At 36.7% G+C, this 8,100-nt stretch overlaps 1 long non-coding RNA gene across 1 annotated transcript; it reads left to right on the forward strand.

Annotated features, from left to right (window-relative positions):
* Positions 1–927: 927 nt before the first annotated feature.
* On the forward strand, positions 928–2,946 carry LOC112569402. Its single transcript, XR_003100403.1, has 3 exons — positions 928–1,003; positions 2,086–2,343; positions 2,725–2,946. It is a non-coding gene; the product is annotated as an uncharacterized LOC112569402 (long non-coding RNA).
* Positions 2,947–8,100: the final 5,154 nt, after the last annotated feature.

The raw sequence follows: 8,100 nt of genomic DNA on the forward strand, positions 1-8,100 counted from the left end.
CCCTCCCAACCACATCCGCGCACCTGCATCCTGTCGCTAGTCGACCCCCTCACACCTTCCCTCCATCACGTGGATGTCACCCAGCCAGCGACCACTACTTTAATCTCTGATTAGAGAAAATTTAGTTATCACCGTCTTGTTTCACGTGATTTACATAACTGTACATAAAGGATTAGTGACAACGATTGTTGCAGAAGACAAACGAGTGCGGTTGAGAGATACTCAGGACATCGGACCTAACAGAGGTCATGTACAGATAGACACCGGGGGTGGCAATTGGATGACAGTGTGCCTGTCGTCTAACATCACTGCCACCGTCGTCTGTAGACAACTTGGCTTGTCATCATCGTAAGTACTCTTCTCCCTGTTGGTGGTGAGTCTGTGTGAAGGTTATGAATATTGATACTCCTGAAATTACACAGTTCAGAGGTATGAGTTATCAACCTGGCTAATCATTAAAAGGTGATTTTTAAACATTTTACACACACACTCACACACGCGTAGTAAACACATGTCTAAAATGTTCGCCCGTCTGTTTATCCCTTCATTCTTTTCTGTGCAATAAATCACTATCCTTTGCTAATGGAAACGCTTTAGTCTTTTCAAAATCGATGTAAGGTATAAAAATTTAGTGGAATAAGAAATGTCATATACTTGCAATGTTCTCCAAAAGAGTTTATCTACATAAATGATGATCTAGGAAAGCGGACTGGTGTCTGAAGTCCGCCCTGATCTTTTCATTTATTAATCATTGCATACTACGGATGCTTGACACACACGTACCTGTGGCATCTCTACACCTAGCCTTTTGATTAACCATCAGTAATACCCTTTACATTTGTTTTTAGGAAAAAGAATTCTGCAATGTTTATTTCGGAGGAAATACCTCGCAGAGAATTGACCATTTTTTCTGCTTGCCTTGGGACTGAGACTAGTATTTTTGAGTGTCAGCACGAGATATCTTTTACGAAGGACTGCTTGTATAAGCTCCTTTGCAGCGAGTGTAAGAACTTTTATTTATTAATGCAAAACCCATAAATGTAATTTCAATTTGTGTGTTTAGAAAATGAAAAAAAAAAACCTGCATGTTTCATGTAGACTAGAGTAATAAATTCTTTTGATACTCTCTAGTCACACATTGGGCTCTGTGCGAAAATAGTTTCAGAGTACTTTTTAGTACATCCAACTAAAGGGACGTAACTCTCTATTTTAACAAAGAAATTTTGCCGCTACTACTGTTTCTTCCACACTATGATATTTATTAACTTTATTCTATTTTAATTGAAATCCATTTTAGTAATCTACTTTTTAAAAAATTTTCTCGGCAATAAGTCTTATCTACATACCTTTAAAACTTTTTATATATTTTTCATCTATTTGCAATTAAAATTTATTTTACTCGTATTTTAATGTATTTTTTGAATGCCTTTGGCAAAAAAGTATCTGCATACTTTTTTGTTACCCTTCCATACATATTTACTATAAACATGCCTTACCTTCATTGTGTTTTGTTTCATCTCACCATTAAAATTTGTTAACACGCCCACGTTTATGATCTCGACAAAAAGCAATAATAAAAAATATGATAACTATTTGAAAAACTTATAGCTTTAGTGTTTGGATGGGGAAATTTGGTTTTAGGAGAAAGCCAATGGTAGCATTGCACTATTTAGTTGAACTGAAGAAATTTGTTGTTTGTTTATTTCAAAAGTTTAGTTACAAGAGAGACAGACATAGAAAGACACAGACAGACATAGAAAAAGATTTATTAATTGTGCCTTTTTAAAAGTTAATTGACATGTGCTACTTAAATATAGTATTAACCTTTTTAATTATTACTATAGTAGTAAATCAAACGATAAATAGGAATGTACGATCAAGTCACCAAGATTGATTGATGTGCCCTTGTTCTGTTAAATCAAAGATATTTTTATATCTGTGCAGACAATTTAATTCTTTTAAAATATAATCTAAGTGTAGATATGAAATGCATATAAGATATACATTATTTATATTCATTAAAAAATCTTTAATCAAGCAGTCTTTAATTCAACTTTAGAATATAAATTCATGTATTTTTAACAGATCTTCTCACCATCAGATCAGAAGTTAGCAGGTATCCTTTAATGGAGGAAACACATGCTACTTTAAAGTGTGTGAGCCATCAGAGGTCTGGTGTAATAAATTACACGTGGCCAGAAAATGCAGGCGGGTTCCCTGATGGCAGTAGCCTGATCATCACTAGAGTGACCAGGGAACATAATGGAAGTCGAGTGAGGTGTGAGGCGATGTACAGTGATGGTGAAGTTGTCTCCAGTGACTCACTGCAATTACAGGTTTACTGTGAGTATTGGGATCCAACGACAATGAATGTTATGAATAAGATTTCAAATTTGAGATGGGCTATTGTTTCAGTGAAGACTAAACATGTGACTAGACGACAGAAATTAGTTATTTTCGGGTTTGATCTATAGAGAAATAGTGTGTGTGTGTGTGTGTGTGTGTGTGTGTGTGTGTGTGTGTGTGTGTGTGTGTGTGTGTGTGTGTGTGTGTGTGTGTGTGTGTGTGTGTGTCCGTGAGTGCTTATATCTGCGTACAAGGGTCAAGAGAAATAGTTACTTTTGTTTAGAACAAAATGTAGAGAAATAAATTCAAGACTAAAACGCTTGTCTGATTGAATAGATGATATTTGCGACGAATCACATTCTATCGGCTTGTGTACAGATCGCCCGGTTATCAGGATAACACGGAGTGATAATCAGGGTCAGCTACTGTCCACCTTCCCTGAGGTCATTAAGGGTCACAATGTGACGTTTGTGTGTGACGCTGACAGCAACCCGCCTCCTGCTTCCATCACGTGGTCAGGGAAAGTAAACAGCACTACTGGGGAGCTACACATCATAGCAGCACAGCAGACGACACACGACGGTGTCTACACCTGTACCGTGGTCACTGAGAGAGATGATAATGATGCACGTTTACCACTGAGTGCATCTTTCCGTCTTGCTTTAATCATTAAAGGTATTCTGAGGTTGACTTATTTCTCTCCTTCGCGCGCACCCACACACACACACACTGTATATTTTCTGCCAGGTTCGGAAAACGACTCCAGACAGTGGGAGACACGGCCGTTTTTTCGCAGACTTTGAGTCTTAGAACCAGGAAGATTATGAGCGTTAATCAATGGTTGCCGTTATAGCTAGAGATGTGAGAAAAAAAACTGAGGTAAGTGAATGAGCAGTAAGTAATCAAAGTAAAAATTATTGATCACTGCAAAGTCACCTATGGTCAAATGGGACATATGCTTTTTTTTTTAATTGTCTCTGTGTAAACGTGTACTGATTAATATAGAGCTTTTAAACTAACGGTTACTTAACCGGTGATGTTTTTGTCTTTCCTAACCTTTAAACCCACCTGATATACAGTCCTATAAGTGTGTTTTGTTTTCTAAATGCCATAGAAAGACTGATAATTTATAGAAACCTTTGTTTATATTTTGCACTACTTATTAGATTTTCCTGAGTAAGCATAGTTAAACTACAAGGTATATAGATTACACATGGAGGTTTATAAATTATACTTTATATTATTTGTTGTAAAAACAACATATTTAAACCATTGTTCCCATAATAACAAGAGAATAACAATGAGTAAAGCGTTGATAACTGTACACGAAAAGAAAAAAAGAGTAGGACACAAAGTTGTTTAAATGCTTTGTTCAAATAGATTGTGGTAGAACTGGTGCGAGTGTAATTGACGGACACCCATGGCATCAGACGAGACGGAGGTCGGGTAGATGGAGGTTGAAGTTCCCACCACAACCATCACCGCCACCGCCACCGCCACCGCCACCGCACTCTTGGGGCCGTTTTTAAGGATTTTAAAATATCATAACTAAAGAATTTTTAGCTACTTAACATCGAACTGTTGAAGAGATACATTTTAATTGTAAGAAAGATTATCGTAGAGCAGGAACATTATTTTAGAAATTTTGTATTACGACAACACTTGATTCAATATTTGACTCTAAAGAAATTTGCAAACTATGAATAAAAACTTTATTTCTCTGTCACAGATCCCCACCGAGTAAAACAACGGGTCTATTTGCTGTAGTACTTGTGTCAATGCTGTCAAACACAAACCCCAATGATCCCTGAATATATTCTTTATTGCAAACAAAATAAGGAGTCGACATTCTTGATGCCGTGTGAATATGGATCTGTTTGAAGTTCTGCTGTACACCAGCCACTCTCAATCTTCTTCGACATCCTCTATTTGGCAGGAACTAGCACGTTAACCATTTCTTTCAAGATATAGATATCATGATTGCTGTACTTTGTATATATGAAGAGTGTAGTCCCTTCCCTGAGTCTCTTTAATGTGGTTTGGCGAAGTATTCTGCCGCTTCAGTTGTCTTGTAGGGGTAGTCACTCCGGAGAATCTTTCCTTTCACACAATTAAGGGCAATAGCCCTGATTTGTCAAAATAATTTAAGTTTCTACACGAGTCATTGTCAGAACTAAAGTCTGCATCAACATCTGCCAATATTTGAGCAACCTTTCAGTCATCTCTCTACATCAGCCGGTGGGAAACTGCCGGTAAAACCTGTTTGCAATCGCAGCTGAATTATTTCTACATGTGACCTGTGCTTGCGGCAAATGCTTGGCCATAACGTGTGTTGCCAGGAAATGGTTAAATGATAAGGAACGTTAATAAGTGTAGAGCTCTGAGAGCAAAGGTCAGTGTTATCGACGTGTTCGTGATTCTTCCTGTTTACGAAGCCTTGCTTTCCGCAACAGCCGAGAAAAAAAGATGGAAGTGACGATACAAAGTTTATTCCGGAAGTTTCGCCTTTGGCAGTTGATTATTTTTCACTATCAACAGCAAATCGAGTTAAGTTAAAAAAAAAAAAAAACCCAGAACATTAAAAGTGGAAAGGATAAACATTAGTTTAACGAAAAGCTTACACTTAACAAAAAAACTTTATAGTTCTCACCTTAAGTGCTACACTTGTATTTTATTTGTTGTTCTCATGAATGGACTCCACGGAAGCCTGGTTATAGCAGCTAGTCTGTTGAAAAACAAAATTAATAAAAAAGAAAGATACACTTCCATACAAGAACTCTTAAACACTGAAATAATTCCCAAGGGGACAATCGTTGGCGACAGACGCCCCCAGAAAACTCAGACATAAAAAGCGAGATAGAAAAGGACATATGGATACAATAAACAGGTATAATAACTGCATACATATATAGCAGGGATGATAAAGATTTATTTATTTATTAATTAAAGAGCCCTTCCCTCTTTTTAAAGGGGAATCCAAACAGTGCAAAGTACAATATAAAACAATGCAATAGAACATACCTCATAAGCTACACAAACAGTATGATGAATTCAAATGTCAGCTATTAGTTTAATTTCGTACTGCCCATATTACAGTAATATTTAAAAGAAATATAAGCCGGTTTGACATCAATTCGACCACAACAGTCTCCCAAAGTTTATTAACTGAACAATTAAAGTTTTGCTGTCAAGTTAAGATTACAGTATAAGCAGATCACTAACCCATGCTTGTCGAGAAAATACATATTTACTGTCCTCTATTCTAGAGAACAAAAATTACATGACGTAGACTAAGTTATCTTATAGTTATACAAACACATATAAGTGGCGATCAAATATTTTTAAGTCACTTCGTACTTAGCTTCACAGGCAATTTTTTAAAAGGAAATGTAAACAAGATAAATATGGAAGCTTTGAATACAGTGACATGAGAAAAAAACTGTTGTGTTTTATGACAACACAGGTTGTAACATTAGAGATAAATTCTACAAACTAGACATTGCTAATGTTCAGTCACAACATACGTGTCAGGGGCAAGTAGTTTTGTGGTTAGTGTGCTTCATCCAGACGATAAGGTTCGATACCAGTGTGACGCAGGCAATTTCCATTTATTGACCTAGCAGTGATGTGGTGGCCTGATATCTTTGAGAGTTAAAGTACGGTAGCAAGGCAAAAATATTCATCCTCCTAAAATGTAGATCGTAAGATAATCAAAGTAATTAACACGTAATGTCCTGGAGCTTTTTATACAGTCAACAACAGTGAGGGTCAATTTCTATCAAAAAATAGAAAACATTTAAACGTAATAGCATGTCTTGATGGAGGCTTTGACTAATGGTTTTCATGCTGGCGTTTTCTACAACTTTTTAGAATTTTTTTTTCAATTATACAACTATTTGTTTTCTTGAAATAGCTTAGAGAAAATGGATGGGAATACGGGTGACCCTGATGCGTCTCTTATCGTACTATACCAAAGTCTGTGTTGAGTGTCATTTCCCTCACCTGCCTCCTGTTGTTTTTGTTTTCTAACCGTGTAGGTATTTAGATATTACTTAGTGATCTGGGAAAGGTTCGCCTCGCTAAGCGAATATCAAACCTCCAAGTGTGACTACCATTGAACTCAGACCTCACTCGTGTTCGTGGCTCAACCATGTGTGATGAGTGAGCGCCCTATCATCGAAGTACTTGAGCATGAGATGGCAGTATCCGGCTCTTCTTGGGCCCAGTTCTACGACACAAAGACTAAAAATGGATTTTGTGACAAAAATATGTCCGGAAAATATTGAAGAGTCTTCATGCTCGGAAGTTAGAAATCAGATTAAAATACTCAAGTTCACTCTTCAAGATGAAGCGTAGTTCTTCACGGTTTAGAAGTGTGGGAACCTGTTAGTCGTTGCACATCTGTTTATCTGCTGGTACTCTCGTTTGAGCCTCAAGGGTTTGTGGTAAGTGGACACTTGTGTTCTTCGTCAGTGTGTCTGGGCGTGTTTAAGATCGCAGTATCCGGCCCTTTTAGGTGCAGTACCATTAGTTCTCTGACAATAAGATGACAAGATTAGGTTGGGCGCAGGATCACACTCAGAAAAACAATGAAGGGCTCTGGGCAAAAGGAAGTTCATCTCAGATTAAGGAAGTACTCAAGATGGTATTTAGTCGGTACTAATTAAATACTTATTGTCTAAAAAAGAATAGCAATAACAAATTCTGGAAAAAACCACTGACGAATTTGAATTCATTTTGCGTGTCGTTTTTAAAGATTGTAAAATGACATTACATGGATTATTATAGAAACTCCTCCTCTCAGAAAAGTAAAATTTACTATATTTCCATAATAAAGAAAAGTGAAAAGTCTTCAGAATGTATTCATAATGTGAAAAGAAAAGGGGCACTGCTATTAAATCATGAAAGTGTCTCCCTCGCTCACTTCCTTTCAAACTCACGGGGCCAGGCGTATGGCTGTTCCTTCACAAAACTAAGAAAATGTTGTGCCTGAACTTTTTTGCTACTCTTCTGTCTGCTAAAAATTACATATTAAAAAGTTTTGGTTTTTTTTTTTTGTTGTTGTTTTTTTGAGGGGGAGTGGGGTCTGAATAAAGGTCCAAAAACATAAAAAACATAAGATCATCACCCAGGGCAAAATATGGTGACTATTTTATGTCACCTTCCCTTACCTTTCCTTTGTGCTTGTTTGTTTATTTTTTGTTCATATTTTTTGCTATGTTTTTGTGCTTTTTGTCTGAGTTCTTGTCAAAGCTGGTTTTTTGTCGTGCCTGGGCTTGCCCCACATTTATGGTATGCTTTTTTATATAAGTTTACTCACTAATATTCATATTTCATCCTTGTTGCATTATATGCTGTCACTTCTGCTAAATATATTTAGCACTGCTGTATACTGTATTATTTTATACCTTCTAATCATAATATGAATTTTAGAGCAGGTTTGAAGAAACAGTTAGTAGAGGGCAGAACAAAAAGCACAAAAAGGGAGCTTATATTGGTTAAGTACCTATTAGTTTTAGCTGCTGTTAATTACCTTTCTATTCACTCCAATATGAGTACATACTTACACTCACTTTTGCATCAATGAATTGTCAGGGACTAGGGGACATGCGAAAAGGAGAGATGTGTTTCATTACTTACGGAATAAGTCTTATTCAATCTACCTGTTACAGGACACACATTTCAAACATAAACAGGAAAAAAATGATTGCCGCAGAATGGGTCACTCCTGCATATTTGCTTCATATACTCTTC

The sequence above is a fragment of the Pomacea canaliculata genome, linkage group LG7 (assembly GCF_003073045.1).
Source record: "Pomacea canaliculata isolate SZHN2017 linkage group LG7, ASM307304v1, whole genome shotgun sequence".
In the NCBI taxonomy this organism is placed as follows: Eukaryota; Metazoa; Mollusca; class Gastropoda; order Architaenioglossa; family Ampullariidae; genus Pomacea; species Pomacea canaliculata.